Below are 18,676 nucleotides of genomic sequence, written 5' to 3' on the forward strand. Positions count from 1 at the left end.
TTACAATTTCTGTCTTGGTTTAGATCTTAGAGCCAAGTGGACCCGCTCTCTAGCTCTTCTGCCTTTGTTTTCTCTGTAAGCGGGGATGGCCAATACCCGCTTCAGCTTCAGCGGATTCCTGGAGGAGTAAACGAGGTGCTCTGTGGAAGCAGTGGTTAGACTGACTGGTAGCTGTCACCGCTCATTTGCTCTACAGTGACGGGTTTTCCCTTTTCCTCCTTCCATCGTCATCTGTGGACACTTAGGGAACAGGTTTCGTGCTGCAGCAATCACGGCCAGCAGTGATTGCTACAGCCACGCTCTCTGCCTCTTGTAGGGAGAAAAGGGTGCTGGAGAGGCCACGCTGGGGGCGTCCTCTGTACTGACCTCAGTGAGCGCATATCCAGCCCCCACACCCTGAGAGCCCTGTTTGTGGCTCTGTCACAGCACATGCTGTCTTCCTCGGGCAGCGCTGTGTCTTCCGTCTCCACCCCCCTTTGCCATCCTCTGACTCTGTGCCTGGGACACCCAGAGAGACCAACGGGGGAAATGGGACAATTCACTTCTCTTCGTGCTCTCATGCTTTTCCAGTGTGTTACAGGGTTGGGGACTGGGCTGCTTCTTCTTGCTGGTGACGCCTTTGGGTCATGGGCTGGAAGACTGGCCGTGGCCCCGCTGTGGGCAGCGGGGTGCGGAGCAGAGGACGTGGGACCATGGGCTTCCATGGTAAAAACCCCCAGCTTTCTGCTCCCCTGGTGCACATCTCACAAACATTTTCTTAGCCTTCCCTGCAAGATAAAAACATGGCCGAGGGTGCCTCCAGAGAGGGCAGATAGAGCCTTCTGTCAGAGTAGAATGGAAACCAAGGAAACAGAAGTAAATGATTTGGAAGAAACGTGTGAAAATAGTTTTTACACAAAGGGGGAAACTAGAAGTCGATTAATTTAAGACTCAGGATTAACCTGATATGACCGTCTTTCAGCCGGATTAGAGATCTGGCCCTCGTGGCATGGGTCTTCATGCAGTACAGAGTGCAGTGTACACATCAGTGTGGCAGGATAAGCCTTTTCAAGGTACAACAGTCCTGTCTGAAGGATGGCAAAGTACATCAGCATCAAACTAGGCAAGACTTCCCTCTTAGGAGGGGAGTTTGATTTCAGGGAAAGCTCCCTCAGCCTGATTTCACATCCAATCACACACCTCCGAGCTTTTATAAAAGACTAGACACCATGCTCCTAAGTTTAAATGAACTAAACGCTGTGAAATCACGGCCATACTCATTACGTGTTCAGGCCAGGATGGCGCTGAGCATTTAGTGTAGGGGGTTGCAGGAAATCAAGTCACATTAGAAATGAAATTGGTTTCTGGAATTTACTCTGCTCCCAGGAGCATTGACTCTTGTGGATCCATTGCCAAAGCACGTTTTCTCTTTTCTTCATCCATCTTTCCATTCTGATTACAAGCTGCTTAAAAATAAATGTAGGGAAAAAAAAAAATGTAGGCCTATCTCACTAGCCCAAAACCGTGGAGATCAGGATTAAATAATTTTAAGGCAGAAATAACAAGCTTTGATTAAGACGTTCAGAAAAACACGGTCCTAATAGCATCTGCACATTCCTTTTGGATCCTTCAGACACTAAACTAAATGGGAGGCCGAGAAGCCGTGACACCCTGGGTGGATCACTTAAACTCTGAGCCCTGTTTTCTCATCTGGAACATTGCAGTCTTATTTTATAGGAATGCTGTGAGGGTTAAATGACATTAAATGGGCTAGTTGGTGAACAGATCTGGAGAGTTGTCCCTCAGTAAGTGTTAACTCAGAGTGAGAATCTGGTATTTAAACGCCACTTTGAGGCTCACTGTTAGATTTCTGAGTTGCTAGGCTGAGTCTTTGCAAACTTCTGATACTTCTTTAGATACACTAACAAATCTAGTGTCTGGTCTCAGCTGTGCCAAGACCACCCTCTCTTGGTTTATCAGCCTCTCTTGGTTTCACCTTTTCATTTGTAAGATGGGAATAATCTATGTTTTTCTAACTTACAAATAAATATAAGATAGCCAATTAGAAAACTGACCAAATTAAATTCAAATCAAAGTATAAGTTCTGCGAGTGTTATTGTTTCCCTTGGGTTTTAAGTGGCAAAAGGGAAAATCAGTCAGTTCAGTTCAGTCGCTCAGTCGTGTCCGACTCTTTGCGACCCCATGAATTGCAGCACGCCAGGCCTCCCTGTCCATCACCAACTCCCAGAGTTCATTCAGACTCACGTCCATCAAGTCGGTGATGCCATCCAGCCATCTCATCCTCTGTCGTCCCCTTCTCCTCCTGCCCCTAATCCCTCCCAGCATTAGTCTTTTCCAGTGAGTCAACTCATCGCATGAGGTGGCCAGAGTACTAGAGTTTCAGCTTTAGCATCATTCCTTCCAAAGAACACCCAGGGCTGATCTCCTTTAGAATGGACCAGTTGGATCTCCTTGCAGTCCAAAGGACTCTCAAGAATCTTCTCCAACACCACAGTTCAAAAGCATCAATTCTTCAGTGCTCAGCTTTCTTCACAGTCCAACTCTCACATCCATACATGACCACTGGAAAAACCATAGCCTTGACTAGACGGACCTTTGTTGGCAAAGTAATATCTCTCTGCTTTTTAATATGCTATCTAGGTTGGTCATAACTTTCCTTCCGAGGAGTAAGCGTCTTTTACACATAGCAATAATTGCAGGGCAGGCCATTTACAAAACACTGAGTTTGGAATCAGCTAATCTAGATTCTGGCTTCCCAGGTGGCACTCGTGGTAAAGAAGCCGCTTGCCAATGCAGGAGACATAAGAGACACAGGTTTAGTCCCTGAGTTGGGAAGATCCCCTGGAGAAGGGCATGGCGACCCACTCCAGAATTCTTGCCTGGAGAACCCCATGAACAGAGGAGCCTGGCAGGCTATAGTCCATGGGGTCGCAGAGAGTCAGACAGGACTGAGTGGGTTTGCACACACACTCGCAATCCAGGCTCCGGGCCTGGTCTGCACCGATGGGTGGTGTGTCTCTGGACAGGTCACTGAATCTCTGAAGGCCTCAGTTTTCTTATCTATCAAACACAGGTGCTATTTTAAGCTCCGTGACCCTGTATTATAAAGTTATTATGAACTAAAAGACTAATATTCAACTTTTGTTGCAAAAAATGTAAATTTTCTTGGGGTGATGGTACCACTCCTAAGCTGGTCAGTAGATTGAGAGTCTGATGTTCTGCCACTCATAAAGGATGACAGTGTTCAAAAAGTAAAACTGAAAAGCAAAAGATACTTGACACCATTGGGGCTGGGGGCGGGGGGTGGGGGGGAGGGGGCGAGGCAGCAGCATTAAAGCTCGTTACTTCCTAAAACTTAGTCTTCATCCCGTTCTGAATGGGAACTACTGACTTCTCTCTGGTGTTCAGCATTCCAGAATAATCCTGAAAGCAAGTTTTCTGGCTGAAATCACTGCTCCAAGGGTTAGTTTTTTGTTTTTTGTTTTTTTTTTAAGTGGTGTATAAAACACCAGAGAAATAATTTTTTAAAAAGAGAAGCAGGAAAACCCCAAGGCCCACAGCTAGCTCTGATGGAACTTCTCTGGAGGGCCGTGGCCCGCGGTGCCCTGGCCTGCCCCTCTGGGTGGCCGGGTTTTGGTTTGAAGGAATTTCCCATGCAGCCGTTTTCACCCCAGCCGCTTCTGATGGATTAGGAGGTGCCTGGAATGTCTTAAAAGACTGAAACTTGGTCTGGGCTCAGTGGAAAGAGCTCTGTGATGAATTAGGGATGTCTGCCCTGAGCGCAGGTAGGACCTTACTTGTGCTGGGTCTTTGCTGCCCTGACTGAGCTGGTTGGGAGGATCGTTCAGAACTTGTCCCTCCAGTGGGAAGAAGGTTAAGGACTCAGGCCAGTGCTGTTTCTGGTGTCCTGGGAAAGTGCTTATCCAAGCCCCTGGCAGGTACTGTTCCGCTCTCAGCAGGAGTCTTCCTCCGGTTAGTGTCGCAGGATGGAAGAAGGGAAATCTATTGATTCTGTACCATGGTCACAGGACCGGTGTTGAGCATGGAAGGAAGCTGTCATTCCAGTGGTCGCCATCAGATTCCCGTGGAAACTGTGGCGCGCCGACCAGAGCGCTCGCCGCCCTGCAGGGGCAGCCGCGCACCGCGGGCCGCAGTGGCGGAAACCCAGCCCTTGGAAGGACTGGGAGGCTGGGCCCTCGGGATGCAGCACACTGTGATTCTTGACGTTTAAAAGAGAATTTCTGTTACCTAAAAGAGCATTAGAGAATTTACCAACCTGTGTAGGTTTGAGGATGACCCTCAGGTATCCATATTAGCAATTCTGAAGTTTACTTCTCTTCCCTTCAGAATGTGCTGGATGTTTTTTGTCTCTTGATATGCTTTCCTAGAGATGTTTAAACTCTTCAGATTTTCCTTTTTGTAAAGCACACTCAGGTGGAGAGTAGAGTGGTTTTTGCAGCTCCCCCAGTGTGCTTCCCCCAGCCAAATGTCTTGGAGGCCTCCTAACTTCTAACTTTAAATCCATCAGCCACACTGGTCCTGCTTGTGTGTGTGTGCTAAGTCACTTCAGTTCAGTTCAGTTCAGTCGCTCAGTCATGTCCCACTCTTTGCCACCCCGTGAATCGCAGCACGCCAGGCCTCCCTGTCCATCACCAACTCCCGGAGTTCACTCAGACTCACGTCCATCGAGTCAGTGATGCCATCCAGCCATCTCATCCTCTGACGTCCCCTTCTCCTCTTGCCCCCAACCCCTCCCAGCATCAGAGTCTTTTCCAATGAGTCAACTCTTCGCATGAGGTGGCCAAAGTACTGGAGTTTCAGCTTCAGCATCGTTCCCTCGAAAGAAATCCCAGGGCTGATCTTCTTCAGAATGGACTGGTTGGATCTCCCTACAGTCCAAGGGACTCTCAAGAGTCTTCTCCAACACCACAGTTCAAAAGCATCAATTCTTCAGCGCTCAGCTTTCTTCACAGTCCAACTCTCACATCCTTACATGACCAGTGGAAAAACCATAGCTTTGACTAGACGGACATTGGTTGGCAAAGTAATGTCTCTGCTTTTGAATATGCTGTCTAGGTTGGTCATAACTTTTCTTCCAAGGAGTAAGCATCTTTTAAATTCATGGCTGCAGTCACCATCTGCAGTGATTTTGGAGCCCCCCAAAATAAAGTCTGACACTGTTTCCACTGTTTCCCCATCTATTTGCCATGAAGTGATGGGACCAGATGCCATGATCTTCGTTTTCTGAATGTTGAGCTTTAAGCCAACTTTTTCACTCTCCACTTTCACTTTCATCAAGAGGCTTTTTAGTTCCTCTTCACTTTCTGCCATAAGGGTTGTGTCATCTGCATATCTAAGGTTATTGATATTTCTCCCGGCAATCTTGATTCCAGCTTGTGCTTCTTCCAGCCCAGCGTTTCTCATGATGTACTCTGCATAGAAGTTAAATAAGCAGGGTGACAATATACAGCCTTGACGTATTCCTTTTCCTATTTGGAACCAGTCTGTTGTTCCATGTCCAGTTCTAACTGTTGCTTCCTGACCTGCATATAGGTTTCTCAAGAGGCAGGTCAGGTGGTCTGGTATTCCCATCTCTTTCAGAGTTTTCCACAGTTTATTGTGATCCACACAGTCAAAGGTTTTGGCATAGTCAATAAAGCAGAAATAGCTGTTTTTCTGGAACCCTCTTGCTTTTTCCAAGATCCAGTGGATGTTGGCAATTTGATCTCTGGTTCCTCTGCCTTTTCTAAAACCAGCTTGAAGATCTGGAAGTTCATGGTTCACGTATTGTTGAAGCCTGGCTTGGAGAATTTTGAGCATTACTTTACTAGCATGTGAGATGAGTGCAATTGTGCGGTAGTTTGAGCATTTTTTGGTATTGCCTTTCTTTGAGACTGGAATGAAAACTGACCTTTTCCAGTCCTGTGGCCATTGCTGAGTTTTCCAAATTTGCTGGCATATTGAGTGCAGCACTTTCACAGCATCATCTTTCAGGATTTGGAAGAGCTCAACTGGAATTCCATCACCTCCACTAGCTTTGTTCGTAGTGACGCTTTCTAAGGCCCACTTGACTTCACATTCCAGGATGTCTTGCTCTAGATGAGTGATCACACCATCGTGATTATCTTGGTCGTGAAGATCTTTTTGTACAGTTCTTCTGTGTATTCTTGCCACCTCTTTTTAATATCTTCTGCTTCTGTTAGGTCCAGACCATTTCTGTCCTTTATCGAGCCCATCTTTGCATGAAATGTTCCCTTGGTGTCTCTAATTTTCTTGAAGAGATCTCTAGTCTTCCCCATTCTGTTGTTTTCCTCTATTTCTTTGCATTGATCGCTGAGGAAGGCTTTCTTCAGTTGTGTCCAACTCTTTGTGACCCTATGTAGCCCACCAGGCTCCTCTGTCTATGGGATTCTCCAGGCAAGAATACTGGAGTGGGTGGCCATGCCCTCCTCCAGGGTACCTTCCCTACCTGGGAATCAAACCTGCGTCTCTTGTGTCTCCTGCATTGGCAGGCAGGTTCTTTACCACTAGCACCACCTGGGACCACAGGCTGGACCACCTCAACCACACTGAAGGATTAATAATAACTGCAACTTATTGAGCACTTACTGGGCGTTCCCAGGAGCCAGGGTCGCTGTGTAACAAGGGTCAGTTGCAGGAGTGAATGGGGCCGTGCATGAAGTGGGCTCAAGGTTGAACATTGTCTTTGGAGAAGCGACAGGTTCACTGAACGTGGACCTGACTTCCTCCGCTACTGTGGTTTCCTGCTGTTTCCAGTGACTGCACTTGGGCTGTGCATACGATTAACTTTCAGTTATCCTGAGGCCGATTAACCAGTGTGCAGATTAACCAAGGTGAAGGCTCACCTGGGCCTGGGAAGTGCTCATCAATTCAGCTGCCCCACAGTTAGCTGGTTCTGGTTGACGCATACCCCGTGGTCCAGGAGCCTGAGGGCTGGGCTGCTGCAGGGGAGGAGAACTAAGTGTCAGTGTCTTCTAGGACCTTCCACTCCTTTCAAACAGAGGAGCCCACAGGCCTGGCAAGTCCTGCAACCTCCAGCACATCCCCTGAGATGTTCGGAATCTCCTGGGGCCCAGGGCTCTGCCTGTGCTCCCGGTAGCTTCCAAGTTGGGGAGATCAGTACCTTTGACACAGTACCTTTGACAGTCCTGGAGAGGAAATGATCTAGGGTGTTGAAAGAGGCTCAGCAAGCAGGGGCCCTAATCCCCCCTTTCCTCCCTGTGAATCCCCACCCATGGCGCCCTCAAACGTGGGTTTGCAGGTTTGAGTCTGTGGGCAGTGGCTACCTCCTGTGGTCAAAGGAGGCTGAGGCCACAGTGGCAGCGAGGCAGGAGTGGCCCACAGAAGCAAGGCATGTGCCAGCCTGGAGCATACACAGTCTAACCCCAGAGCCAACCTCCTGCCACCCTGGGAGGGATCTCGGCTGTGGGGGAGGAGCCTCGAGTCCAGGGTAAACTCCGTATCTTGAGAAAGTGCCCATGAACTTTGGTCTCTGGCCCATCAAGGAGGAGCAAGCCTTTGCTCAGGACGTGCTCGCTGCGCCTCCATGGATTATCTGATGTTTAAGCAGCTTTCGCGCAAGCGCCTGGCACAACCTTTCACCTCTGACTCGGGGCTCATCCCACACCTGCCCAGCCTGGCCGCCCTGGGCGGTGCAGTCGAGGTTGCCGACCGCTGCAGCCCTCCTGAGCCTGGGCCGTGGGTTTCCTCGGGCCCTTCCCTTTGGCTCACGTTTTCCCAGGGCTAGTGTGTGTACAGTCTAGATATCACATTTTATTAACACAAAGAAATCTGCTCTGGCTGCCTGGCTCTCGCAGTCACGTGGAGAGAAATGTGCTGCTCCGCTTCGCCAGCCCGCAGCTCTGTGCAGAATCCAGCCGCGGGCTAGGCACCGCGCCAAGCTTACATTTCACTTTGGAACACACTTTCGCATCACTCCTTGGCAGAACATCCACGGCGGCGTCTATTTGGGGAGTGAGTTAGAGAAGTGTTATTTCCCTCTTATGAGTGTCGAGAGATAGGACCTTTAAAGCATGTTGGACTGGTCCCCGTCCCTGTTGTCTTCAGGGGGTCCAGGTAATATGGTGACCCAGCGAAGCATGGCAGCGGTGGGCGGGAGCGGCCCCCTCCTAGGTTCCCCTGTTTCCTAAGTCAGTAAACATAGCCAGGACAGAGAAACTCAGGCCAAGGTAATAACATCAAAACCAAAGTCCTGGAACTCTTGAAACCAATGACCCTCCCAGATAAAACAACTTCGTTGTCTAAATCTTCCTTTCCAAAGATCTAAGATTTTTCAAATGCTGGTCCAAGGCCAGCCATTGAAAGAAAGAGCTTCAGCAAGCCTCCTGGAATGGCAAACGCTGTTAAAGTAAACAAACGAACCTCTTCCATTCAGTTTTCCCTTACTGGTCTATTTTTATTCCGTACCCCCCCCCCAATCCTCGGTGCTTAACATTTTGTAATCCCCTCCCTTCTGCATCCCTCCTCCCATCCTCACCTCCCTTTTCTCGGGACTAAGCTCATTGTTTGGCCTTCAGTAACACATCTAATTTCAAAAACAGGAGTTGGAGGAAAGGGGTGGTGTAACCTCTTTTTCGTGTTGTCTCATACACTGTTCTTACAGGTGGATACCTAAGCTTGACTCGGGTTTGAAAAGAACTTTGGTTCTGGAATTTTAAACCCTGATTAGGAAAGATCAGAATGGTTAGAACACAGAGATTCATTAGAATCATACTGACCTCTCTTTTCTCAATGAAATCGACCCCTCTTGAAACAAACTAACAAAAAATTGAAAATAAACTCTTTTTTTCCATATTGTGCCAGCCCATACATCCTTTGGGGATTTCCCAAGTGCCAAGTCTTATTCTGATCCTAGTGTTGACGACCTTGGGATGTTGCTTTTGCTGTAAGTCCCATCTAGCCAAACAGCAACTAATAAAGATTTAAAGAAACTTTTTCGTCCACAAGATGCATACGGCAGCTGCTGCTTCATTGAACAGGATGCCACGGAACCCCTCCCCCCATGAGAAGGGTGCCCAGAATCTCGGGGACCGGGATGCAGGCTCTCCTGCCAGGCATCTGGAGAAGTTTCTCCTTACTCTGCAGAAGGGAGGGGGCAGAAACCCATGCCACCTGTCTCCAAAACCTGAAGGTAATTAGCTTTAAAAATAATGCCAAGTTCTCATGGTGATGGCAGAGGCCTCGGCGCAGTGGGGGGTGGAAAGAGGGCTACTTCAGAGAGTAAAACTGTTGCAATCACATTAGTCATTTCAGGTGAGGTCAGACAAGGTTATTGGAGAGATGAAAGTTGCCCTGCAGTTTCAAAGAGATCTCCTGAAAGCATTGAGAAATGGTTGAAGTTCAGAATCTTTGTTCCCCTTCCCCTTATAAGCAAGACAGGTTTTTTTTATTTTTTTGTCTCTTTTTCCTTTTTGATGGGCAGACGCTCTGGTGGACAACGGGGATGGTCTGATCTGCAGTCTGGCAGGTGTGTTGTGTGGGTCACCTGCTTTCTACGTTGGCCACGGTGAATGTGTCAGCTCTTGGCTTGCTGCCATCTGCCACCCAGCAAGATGGCACCTCGAGGCAGCTACCCTCTGCCCTCTCTTGGAGGAGGGTTCAGGGAATGTAACTTCGTGATATACTTAACTGATGCAACGCACACTGCTTTTCTTACTGCTTTGAATGGCAGGACATTTACCACTCAGAATTGACTGTGTTGGGACTTTGAAAATCGGTAGATTAAGGGGCTAGGCCTGAGTTTGACCTATTCTCGTGCCAGTCCTGTGGGTACCTCAGTCCCGTGAGAGTTTTGCATAAAACAGGTGGCGGTGTGTTGAACCCCGTGTTCCCCAGAGCACTTGTGTGGACTCTACCCCTGCTCGTGGGTGTCTCAGAGACCGGGATTAGGCGTTTCTCTCAGGCACCGAAGCCCATGCTTTTCACGCGGTTGGTGTACATGCTTCCCTAGTCAGCGCTTGTTGAGTGGCTGAGATCGCAAAGACATTACTTTCACCGTAAACGGTTTTCCAGGACCACCTGTGCTCACTTCAGTATCTTCGGTGATGCTGGCAGAATTTGGTTCAAAATGGCGAGTCTGTACGGAAGGTCCGGGGGATGTGATGAGCTCCTTTAGGGCAGCGCTGAGTCAGGGTGGTCTCGGAGGAGGAGCCGTGTGTACAGACCCCTGTGGATGGTGATGGGGTCAGGGCTCACCTCAGGGCTCCAGTGAGCTGCTCTTTGGGCTGTTTTCTGATAGGCTGTTGAATAGCCAAGGATGAGAGATTACAAACAAAAGTGGGTACTCAGCCCTGACTTTCCATGCGCAAGTGGAAAGCCAGCAACTCCAGCCTGTACTGTGTCCCCAGATCACCTGTAAGAGTCGTGAAACTCATCTAACAGGTACTTAACTGGAGTTTTAACTGGGCAAGTAGGAAGTCCCATGTTGGGTTGGGGGAAGGGAGGAATGGAGAGGAATGCCAGTTTTTTTGAAAAACACTAACTTATAGTTCTTCGGTTAGCAGATGCAGAGGCCTCTCAGTGACACGTTAGGATGTAACTCCCTTGAGCATACGGTTTGTTGGTTTGAGGAAGGGTGCTCTGTCCTCACCAGCCAGTGGCTGGGGCCTCTGAGATAGACAGGGCCCTGCTGGAGGGAGAGGGGCTTCAGGAGCCGACCCTGTGCTGAGGATGGGCTGGGGGCCGGAGCTGCCCTTCTGGCCCTCTGCCCCCCGCCACGGCAGGTCAAGAATTAGACTGGGTTTTGGCTGGATCTCTGATGTCCTCAATAGGCTCTGAGCAGAGTTCATTCTAAGCCCCCTGGAGGTGTGGGACCCTACCCTGTGTGCTGTGGCTGTGTCTGTTTAGTAGAACGTTGGGGAAGAGAACCTCCTTCCTACTTGGGTGAGGTTGCAGAGGTCTCTGGAAAGAACCAAGCAGAAAATTATTCAAACAACTGAGGCGTTTGAAAAATTATTTTGAGAAAGGTTTAAAATATTTTTTAAAAATTACATAGCAAGCACCCTTCTTCCATTATCCATTGGTGAATTAACAACTTGGCATATTTACCATGTATGTTCATATATAAATGTATGTATTGGTTTATGAACTTAAATGTTACAGATCGAGTTGTGATTCGGGGGGAACTTTTGAAACAGAGCTATGTATAAACTCATAAGGCGGAACGTTAATAATTCCGAATCTGCTTTCTCAGGTGCATATCTGTCCTGGCCCTTTGGGTCCGCCGTATTAATAAATAAGCCTGGCTTGAGTCTGGTTAGGAAGGCCAGGCTGGCTCATAGGAGCACTGCGTTCCACTCAGTTAGCCTTTGTCAGAGGGGGGCAGGCGGCTCGTTGGCACAGAGTCCTGGGTGTCTCCCTTCGGAATGTGAGGCGAGTATCCCTTCACTTCAGGGGAGACTGCACCAGAGCCATCTTCTTCCCTTGGTGCTGGAGAAAAACAGACAAATGCAGAAAGCAGACGTTCAGAGAAGAGTGTGGTACAACCCAAAGCTGCGTGGTGAGCTGGGATGCCAGCTCCCCCCAGGGCACCCAGCGTCACAGGGGATCCGGGTGGTGAGCTGTGATGCCAGCTCCCCCTAGGGCACCTGGCATCCCAGGGGAGGCCTGTCAGGTGAGGCAGCCGGACCGGTCACCTGTGCCTTCTTTCTTGACCGCTGAAATCCTGAGAGTCAGGCCGTCTTCAGTGTGCACGAGTTTCTCTCTGAACACAGAGCTTCCTTCAAACAGATGGGTAAAAAGGAACAGTGTGATTAACAGCTAATCCTTCTCTAGTATTTACTGTAGCCTGGGCTACAAGCTAGACTCAGTGGTTTTACATGTACAATTAAAACTCAAAGCAAGTCTCGGACGCTGCTATTATTGGTACTAGGTAGGTACTATTATTATGCTCTTTGCACAGAGGAGAAAACCAAGGGCTGGACAACGAGCAGACGGCCCACGGAGTCCGGTCAGTGGGCAGCCAGGCTGGCACAGGCATCCCGAGAGCTGGCTGCTGCACCCGTTTGGTGTGCGGGCCCACCGCTCCTGTTTCCCCGCAGGAGATGCTCTGCCCTCGTGGAAGGTGGAGAATTCCCAGGACCTCGGAACCCCCGTGTGGATGGCATGACAGTGTCAGCATCCTGGGGACCTGGGTGTGGAGGGGATGCGAGCGAAAGGGCCCCCAAAACAAGCCACGCGTCTGTGGCGGCGCTGAGATCTCACGGCCCCGGCCTGGGGAGGCCAGCTGTCAGAGCGCAGGCTTCCCTTTCAAATCATAGCGGATGTGACTTAAAAATGGATTCTGTGCTTTGGTACAGCTCTCAAAGCCACAGCACCTTCCAGTCCGATTTTAAAAGTGAACCTCTGTGAAATGGTAAACACAGCCATCGGGAAGAGTCAGGGACAGTCTAGAGGCTTGGGAGCGTGCAGTGCCTCTGTGCCGAGCTCATGGCGTGGTCCGCGGAGGGCTGAGGGCAGGGGTCGGCCCCCAGGGCCAAGCTGTGCTGATCTGCCCGCTGCAGCAGGGAGGCCTGTGGGGCCCAGGAACGCCGGTCCTCAGTGCTGAGATTTCCGTCTTCAGCCCTCCCGAGAGGCTGGCACGGAGAAGCACGCGCGGCCATGTGGACGCGCCGGACTGCAGCTCTGTGCTCCGCCATCAGCGGGTGGGTGGAGGGAGTGCGCGCCTTCACGTGCTTTGCAGAGACAAGCTTACTGAGAGCTCCTTGCAGAGACTCAAAACGTGGGGGACGGGTGTTCGCAGTCATGTAGGTGAGGCGGCTCAGAGCGTGGAGCCGGCACTTGGTAAATATTAGTTCCCTTCCCTTTCCTGTGTGTGAGGCAAGTTGTACAAGTGAGGCATCAGCAGTTCAGATGCAAAAATAGAGCTCCGTGTGAGGATGTGGCCTCTTTTCCCTGCATGTGGACCAGATGTCAGGCTGCCTGGCGAGGACTCCAGGAATGTGACGGCCTCCTTCTTCGGGGCTTCACTGCTTCTCCCCATATGGAGGAGCCTCCCTCTCGATGCGCTTCTTGGATCTGGAAAACAAGAATGAAAAAGAGGATGGTATAAAAGTCTCAGGAATGAACTTTCTGTATTCTCCGTCTTAAAAAAAAGCATTTGCACATGTGTTCTTTGGCTGTTACCTTCAGGTTTGATACCTGGTCACCGCATCATTATCCCTGTTACTTAACATGATAAAAACTAATGGAAGACCACGGCAAGTGAACCTTTGTTTTCAGTGCATTTATCCTTTTCCTTACCTGACATTTACTGAGGGCCAGCTATCAGGCTTTGAACTAGATGTTGGGAATTCAGCGATCAGGAAGATGTTATCTCTTGAACTTGAGAAGTTTATGAACTACAAAGAGATAGATAAATAAATGTGACTAAGGTGTATGGGTCTTCTCTGGCAGTCCAGTGATTAAGATGCTACACTTCCACTTCCCTGGTGGTTCAGATGGTAAAGAATCTGCCTGCAATGTAGAAGACCTGGGTTCAATCCTTGGGTTGGGAAGAGCCCCTGGAGGGGGGCATGACAACCCACTCTAGTATTCTTGCCTGGAGAATTCCATGGGCAGAGGAGCCTGATGGGCTACTGTCCTTGGGGCTGCACAGAGTCGGACACGACTGAGTGAGCAAGCTCACTTTCACTGCAGGGCATGCAAGTTCAGTCCCTAGTTGGACTATAAGGTCTTATGAGCCATACGATCTTATAAGCCACATGCCATGGCCAAAAATAGAGGGGGAAAAAAAATGTACCACTTGGAAAGAAATGAAAGTTGTAAAGAGAGAAAGTAGAAATTGTAAAAAAAGGTGTTAAGGGTATGGACAAAGTGAAGTCAGGAGGGCAAGAGTGGTCAGCTCTGAATGGGGTGCAGAGAAACGATCAGAGGTGAACTGTGTCTTGAAGAATGAGCACAAATTATTCAATGTGAAGTACATATTTAAATGACTCATTGAGTTTTTCTTGACTGATATTAATTTCCATTAAATATGCTCAAAAATTAATTCAGATCATAGCGTTAAGGGACATGAGACTAAAATTTTAAAACCAGGGGGAAAAGAATGAAAAGAATGTATACGTGATGAATACCCAGAGAAGCGAGGCTTTGCTGTGTGGTGAGGGGCTGGGGGTCTGCACTCCAGGGCAGCTGAGGCACGTGTCTCAAACGTGGCACGTTTAAAGAATTTGGGAGGTTAGAGACAGCTTAACTGATGGAATTCGACAGTTGCTGTGGCAACACACCCACTTTCAGAAAAGCATTTGGTGGGAGGGCAGGAAAAGGTGTGGTCCTTGCCCTGGGCTGCCTTACACCCCACACTGCCTGTTCTGGCCAAAGGTGAGGATGGGTTGAGAAGGACAAACGCCCCACGTGGCTGACTGTTGTCTGCTTTCGTGGAACTGACTCTGGAATAAGATAAGGAGATGAGTAAACCAGAGCAGACAGCCGGGGACCGTGTGAGCAGGAGGGGGAGTTCTGAGCAAGCCCACTGCCTTCAGGAAAACATCTCCCAAGCACTGTATTGGAATATGTTGAATGACCCATGGATTTCTGTGAAAAAATGCATATGGCACAAATTTGTGTAAACCTTCCCTGTGGAAGCAGCAGCAAAGCATGCTGTTGGCATAAAAAAAGAGTCCTGAGAGGAGCAAAAAGACTTTGGTTTATGAAAAATTGGTTTTGAAAAGTTTTGGCCCAAGAGCTGGGTGATCGTCTCTGCGGCGCCACCTTCTGGCACGTCAGAGGTATGACATGGTGTGAATCTGGGTGGTGGGTTTCCTTACAGGCTTCCATGTGCTAGCTACTTGCTTCCACGTGGGCTGTATCTTCAGACCTTTGGTTCAGGTCTCAGCGGTACAACATCAACAACAAATTGGTTCTCGACCTCAGCCTCATGTGAGACTCTCTGGGGGAGCTTTCTGAAAAAAAGTTATTTAAAGTAATTTAATTACAAAAGAAATGTATCAGTCAGTTCAGTCACTCAGCGTGTCCAGCTCTTTGCTACCCCATGGACTGCAGCATGCCAGGCTTCCCTGTCCATCACCAACTCCTGGAGCTTGCTCAAACTCATGTCCATCAAGTCAATGATGCCATCCAACCATCTCATCCTCTGTCATCCCCTTCTCCTCCCATCTTCAATCTTTCCCAGCGTCAGGGTCTTTTCCAGTGAGTCAGCTCTTCGCATCAGGTGACCAGAGTATTGCAGCCTCAGCTTCAGCATCAGTCCTTCCAATGAATATTTAGGACTGATTTCCTTTAGGATGGACTGGTTGGATCTCCTTGCAGTCCAAGGGATTCTCAAGAGTCTTTTCCAACACCACAAATCAAAAGCATCAATTCTTCAGCACTCAGCTTTCTTTGTAGTCCAACTCTCACATCCACACATGACTACTGGGGAAACCATAGCTTTGACTAGACGGACCTTTGTTGGCAAAGCAATGTCTCTGCTTTTTAATATACTGTCCAGATTGGTCGTAGCGTCTCTTCCAAGGAGCAAGCGGCTTTTAATTTAATGGCTGTGGTCATGATCTTCAGTGATTTTGGAGCCCCCCCCAAATTAAAGTCTGTCACTGTTTCCATTGTTTCCTCATCTATTTGCCATGAAGTGATGGGACCGGAGGCCATGGTCTTAGTTTTCTTGAATGTCTGGAAGTAATATATGACCAGTGTAAAATACAACTTGAGAGTTCCTATATCTCATTCCCAGATTTAACAGTCAGCAGTTCCTTGGATACTCTTCCAGACATTTTCTTTGTGTGTATAAATACATGTGTACATATATTTATATAGATTGATTTTGTAGAGAAATATGGAAATATATGTATATGCACACACTATATGAAGAATATATACTATACATAATAGGCAACTTGCCTTTTTTGCTTAATGTTTTTTGGATATCTTTCCATATGAGTATATGCAGCTCTCCTGGCTGAATGGAATTCCATTGTCTGGATGGGCTGTAATTTATTCAACAAGTACCTTTAGCTTGTTTTCATCCTTGGTTGCCATTCTCCATACATTCAGCATATTTAAAGTGTAAGTCCCTAGGTGTGGAATTACTTGATCAAAGTGTGTAGGCTCTAAAAGAATTGTAGTAGTTCATACTGCTATCAAAAGTGGATGTGAAGGCTATTTCTTCTTTCATTAAAAAAAATAAATCAATAAAACAAAGCAAAAATAGAGAGTTCCAGGCCCCATTTTCAGAGCTTCTGACGGAGGTGGGAGAGGTGCTTGAACATCTATATATTTTAAAGCTCTGCAGGTGAATCTGGGCCGTAACCAGGGTTGGGAGCGATGACCTCAGACAGAGGGGGTAAAATGAAGAGCCTGCGTCTAGGTGGTGATGCGTCGGTTATGCCCTTTAAGATCCAGATAGCAAGGCTTCGCTTACGGAGGCCAGCTGAGGGGTAATTCCTTGCTGCGTGGCCTCAGATTCCATTGGAGGAGGCAGAGTTTGTGGATATGAAAGTCAGTACTTTGTTCTCTGACTTTAGTATGAAGAGCCCCTGGCCTGGCCCACTCTGGGGAGTAACAGTGTCTCCTTTCTTCTGCTTAGTTAGCTTCAGGAGATAGAGAGAAAATGGACCTCTCTTCTTCAGAGAGCCCATCGTAAGCATTCTCCATCTCGGGGGATGACTCCTCCTGCACAGCGTGTGTCAAGAAAGTCACCGCCTTCATTGCCTTCGGTCGCTCTCATTCTGTCCTTTGAGGCTGTGCTCTGCCATCCCCTTCCATGCCTCTGTCTGCCGAGCTGTGCCAAGCGCAGCGTCCTTGCCCGCTGGCATCAGGACATCACATCTTGCTTCACGCCTCCCACCCGCTGGAAGACCTCCATCCCTGTCTGATGTGTCTGTCCTTTCCTTTTTGAGGAAATAACCCTGTCGCCGCCCATCTCTTGTTTGCCCTCGTGTCTTTTCAGTCGGTTTCTCTCTCTCACTCCCATGTTTAGGTAAGAACTGCCGTTCGTCAGCTAAGGAGTTTGCATCAATATTAGGAAATCTGAGTTGATGGGGGGCGGGGCGGGGCGCACACTGGAATGACAAAGGTCACGGAGGCGCTGGGCCACCCTGGGTCCACCAAACGGTCACAGACTGTGCCGGGCCCCCCGTCCCGCGCGTGGTCCTGGCAGGCCCTGGCCTGAAGCCCGAGAAGGGGCGTCGCAACACGAGGACCCGCACGAGTGTTTGATGCTGACTTAGTCCTCGTTTCTGTTCACCCAAGAGGCACGCAGACCTCACCTCGTGCCTGGGGAATAGAAAGGCAGATTTTTGTCCCATATAGATTTTTCTACATGAGGCAGGAGCCAGATGGGTTGAGCTTGGCTAATCTTAGTGCAAGCTGGAAAATTCCAATTTTTCCGAAACAACACATTTCTAAGAAATTGTCTGGTTTAGAATATGATGCTAGTATATGTAAGGGAACCACATGACTCTGGGCTGACTTACAGCAAGGCTTATAAATATGTAGGAAAATGTACCTGCATCTCCCTTGTCCCCCCACCAGCATGGTGATGGCAAGGACTAGATTCAGTTAAGCCCCTCCATTTTTATTGCTCGTCAAAAAAGACCAGTGCCTGTTTGGCAAATATTCCCTTGTGTGGGATTTAAATTTATTTAAGAAAACCTGAGTGTCTGCCTTTCCCAAGTCTCGGCTCGCCTGACGCATGCTCAGTGAATGTTGATTCAGGTTTTACATCGCTGGAAACAGTGTATGTTGCTCTTTGGTCTTCCCTTTAACTCTGCCCAAATAACCGAGACCACGCTATCACTCCTTTAAAATGCAGTTCCTCCCATGATACCTCATCACCAAGGTGCATGCCCATCAGACGACAGTACCCGTGCCGGGAGCACCTACATGAAGCAGAGTGCCCGCAGCTGCTGCAGAGGCTGGCAGTGCCCGCCTTGCCCCGGATGAGGTGCTGGGTGGGGTGGGGGGCACACAGTGCACTTTGTTCAGGTACCAGCTGACTCCCTGGGGTTAAGCTGATTTCCCCCTCCCCGAGAATCCATACCCCCGAGTTATCAGAACCCCACCCCACACCCCCACTGTGACTCCTGTTGCCTAGCAACACTTATTTAGTCACCTTTCAGAATTATCATTAATACTGAGGAAGAGAACATCCCTGCTCCGTGTTATATACATAGCCTGCGCACTGCAGACTTCTCTGTTTTGGGCTGGAAGGGTATCTGTGGGCATTTTTTATCTGTCATCCTCTGTCCAACATGCACTCTCCAGACCAAGAGCGAATCAAAAGATGTCATGGGGGCTTTAGTGGATGCAAAGGGGCCACTCTAGGCTGGCCGCTCACCATCCCTCAGAGAGAGCTCCCCAGAGGACACGGAGCAGACACGGGCATCCTGAGGAGCGGGTCAGAGCCCCGGACTCCGCCGCACGAGGGGTCCAGGGGAGGGCTGCCTGGCGGGAGTTGTTGGCCATGGCCTGCGGCATCCCTGTTGTAGCTGGGCAGGTGTCGGTGATGGTGGGAGTGTAGAGAGGTGAGGGCTTTGGAACTGACACGAGTCTGAATGTAAGTCTTACACCTCACTGGTTGCTCGACCTGGAGCCAGTTACCAAGCTGTAAGGCGGCGAACCCTCGCTCAGTCAGCCCAAGACACTAGCCTGTCCAGGAGTGAGTCTACTTCCTGCCTTT

The 18,676-nt window shown here is 49.1% G+C and overlaps 1 protein-coding gene across 2 annotated transcripts in view; it reads left to right on the forward strand.

Moving 5' to 3' along the window:
* HLF (HLF, PAR bZIP transcription factor) overlaps window positions 1–18,676 on the forward strand; it is a 52,585-nt gene that overhangs the window by 13,430 nt on the left and 20,479 nt on the right. The gene's annotated exons all lie outside the window — the stretch shown is intronic.

This window comes from Capra hircus, chromosome 19 (genome assembly GCF_001704415.2).
Source record: "Capra hircus breed San Clemente chromosome 19, ASM170441v1, whole genome shotgun sequence".
Classification (NCBI taxonomy): Eukaryota; Metazoa; Chordata; class Mammalia; order Artiodactyla; family Bovidae; genus Capra; species Capra hircus.